General features: G+C 51.1%; 1 long non-coding RNA gene across 1 annotated transcript; it reads left to right on the top strand.

Moving 5' to 3' along the window:
* On the top strand, window positions 1-1,646 carry LOC309795372. The gene is made up of 3 exons (XR_014292243.1): window positions 1-225; window positions 935-993; window positions 1,533-1,646. It is a non-coding gene; the product is annotated as an uncharacterized lncRNA (long non-coding RNA).
* Window positions 1,647-3,261: the final 1,615 nt, after the last annotated feature.

The following is a 3,261-nucleotide window of genomic DNA, read 5'->3' as shown; positions in this document are numbered from 1 at the left end:
GGTATGCTGCTCAGAACCAAACCAACCTGCCCTCCCCGGGAGCCAGCATCAGGGTGACAGCGATGAGACAAGACTACGATCTCCTGACCAGGAATCCGAACATGGTGGTGGCCTGTGGATGACCTCTGGGGGACCAGGACCCCCTCCCCCAACTTGATCAATATTCTGCATCTGAGCCTTCTTCCCAAGAGAAGTTTCAGCATGTTTACCAGATTTTCAGAGACGGTGAGTTTGGGTGCAAGTAACAAAACCTACCTCACAATGGACTTCATGATAAGGAAAGTGGATTCTTTTGCATAATGGCAAGTGGGAGGCAGAGTGGTCCTGGAGTCCATTCAGAGACTCAGCGGAGGATTCAAGGGCCCGGGCTCTCTCCACTTTCCCCTGCCATCCTCTGCATGTTCTCCTATCCTTATGCCAGGTCCTCTCTGGTCTCAAGATATTGTAGCTCAAACCTTGCTATCTCCCTGGACATGCGTGGAGAACAGGGAAGTGATCCAGTGGGCCTCACAGCCCTCTTTGGTGCACCATTGGCCAACTTGCAAGCCAGTCCCAGGGAAAGCGTGGACCAATCAGGTCTAGTCCTGGCCTGCGAGGGGCTGGGGTTGCTGCCCTGGGCTGTAGGGTGGAAGGTAGACCCTGCGCACAGTCAAGATCTGCCTTGGGGGAAGGAGGAGAGGATGGGCTTTGTGCTGGGGGCCCCAAAGGTGAAGAGCTGTTGACCAGAACCCTGAGCTGGAAGGAAGGTAGAAGCTAAATAGGAAAGAGAATCCCCAAAGGGCACCTCCAGAGAGGCTGCAACAGAGATGATGCTCCAGATCCTTCTAGGGTCCCAGGAGACACCCGACCTGGCAGAGTATGGCTGCCCCCAGGCAACCAAGCCAGGCCACTGACCCCAGGCCCTCTGACCTCCTCACCTCTGGCTTCTTCTCAGGGCTCCTTCTCTCGAGCTGCATCAGTGAAGTCCCAAGGTCCTCCCAGCAGCCCTTCAAGGTATGGAGACGAGGCTGTTCCCTGCAAAAGCACCTGGCATTCATCAGGGCAATCAACATGTGTTGCTCTCCCCATGCAACACACAGAAAAGAATTCCAGAAAGATGAGGCTATTGCAGTTGCTGGGGGCCGGTGAGGCCCTCTCTAGTGTCCTCCAGGTCTCTCAATCAATGTCAGGCTGGCTCGGATCCCTGGGAGAACAGCCTTCAATACCAAGTCCTGTCCTTAAATGACTTTGTGTGGCTGCCACTCTGGTTCCAGGTGACCATCAAAGTGGCCCTGGGGTCACAGGACTAGGGGCCCTGCAGATGCATTTATGTGGGCCTGAGGGAAAGCAAGAGTTGAGACAGTGAGGCAGCCTTTGATCAGTCATCAACCCTGTCCAGGGCTCCTTCCTCTGGCCAAAGCTCCGTACACTGACCCTCTTCCACGTCACAGGCAATTCATTCGCCTTGGGCCTAGGCTTTAGGGAGACAGTCATGCATGGCATGAACTTGGAAGTCTGAGTACAACTGGGTGACCTTGGGTTTCATCTCGCAGAGTCCCAGTATCCTCCCGTGTAACCTGAGAATAGCGATGATGAGGAGCTGATGCCCTTGCTGGGAGGATTCACGGTGAGAGCAGATGCAGAGAACTCGGCTCAGGCCAGTGTAAGAGCTCTTGGAAGGGTGATGGTTGCTTCCTCTTCCAACTGACCCTCCTAGAATCTCTGGTGGGGCTGTAGTTACACCCCCGGATCCTACTCCAGGTGCTGTTGGCCCAACACCCACCTACAGGAGACACACAGAAGCTGGGGAAAATGAGAGAGACGGAGGCCCCTCGAGTCCAAGATTTGGGGATTGAAACCTTGTGATTGTATAATTAAGATAAACATGTATACGTTAAAGGGGAGAATGTAAAAGTTGCCTAACATTTAAAGACAAAACACAAAACTTCAGAGAAATCTCATACTTGCTTTGGGCCATGCCTCTGGGGTGCGGCTAGGAAGTGTCCTCAGGCTCCTCTAAGCTCAGGGCGCTTGGGGGTGGATGGAATCACAGGTTGGGACCCAGGGGGCAAAGAGGAGCCCCAGAGGCCAACAAGGGTCTGCTGATAAATTCTTCTCATTTTTCAAACTGTGAAACTCTTTACTGTCTTTTTAAAAGTAATTTTACGTTTCAGTAAACACTGCATGATCATTGTAGAACACACACACACACACACACACAGTGAAACGTACAAAGGAGAAACAGAAATTAGTTTCTCCTTCCCTGAGAGCAATGAGTCAGTAATTTGGTGTTTGTCCAGCCATTCGTCTTCCTGTTCATGTACACACACAGACACACAATTACACAGACTAGCACAGATATGCACACACATACACACACTCAAGGACACACAAACACAATCACAGACACATACAGCCACAGATACACATACAGTTGCACAGAGACACACACGCGGATATGCAGGTACACACACGATCACATGCAAGTGGCAAACACAAAGGGACACGCAGCATGCACACATACATAATGTTGCACAGGCACAGATACACATGGAGTCTCATAGAACCACAGACACGTCGTGCGCACACCATCCAAGCAGGTATGCAAACATGCACATGTGCACATGGTTTTTAAACCATGGCATCAAACTACTCATACTAATCCGCAGTCTGTCTTCCCCCTTCTGTGTATTTCAAAATATAGAAAATAATCTAACAAATATCTATACACCCACCACCCAGGCATGGCAAATATTAACAGCTCAAATATTTGCTTCAGATTCCTATTTTAAAATCAGATGAAACGATACAGACCAGTTGAAACCCCTCCCTTCTTCCCCCACCCTGTAATTGCTACCCAGAAGTTGCCACATTCCTGCGCACCTTTTTATACTTTTTGCGACACATGAATGTATTCATAAACAATGATGACATTTGTGTCTGCTTTAAACTTTCACATAAGGGGTGCCTCCTCTTGCATTGTGGTTTGGCCACTTGCTCTTCTCACATCTCTGGGCCTGGTAGGTGCCCCCCCGCCTTGCTGCCCCTTTGATCCATGCAGTGGCCTCTGCCTCCTGCCCTGGCCCCCATTCCGCAGCCAGCTCTTCTGTGTATATAGGCCAAGGGCCCCCAAAGGCCTCTCCCGTTGGAATTGGGTCTTTGATGCGTTTGCTGAAAACAGTGGTTTCTGGCCACTGTGGTGTCAGAGGTAAGGAACGGCCCCACCTCCACCTCCCACCTCCCAGCAGGCTGCTTTTGGAAGAGGTGTTTGGATGGGTGTGG

This window comes from Mesoplodon mirus (genome assembly GCF_964341445.2).
Source record: "Mesoplodon mirus genome assembly, chromosome: 19".
Classification (NCBI taxonomy): domain Eukaryota; kingdom Metazoa; phylum Chordata; class Mammalia; order Artiodactyla; family Ziphiidae; genus Mesoplodon; species Mesoplodon mirus.
The sequence above is the reverse complement of the archived record's forward strand: the minus strand, read 5'-3'. Positions and strand labels throughout refer to the sequence as shown.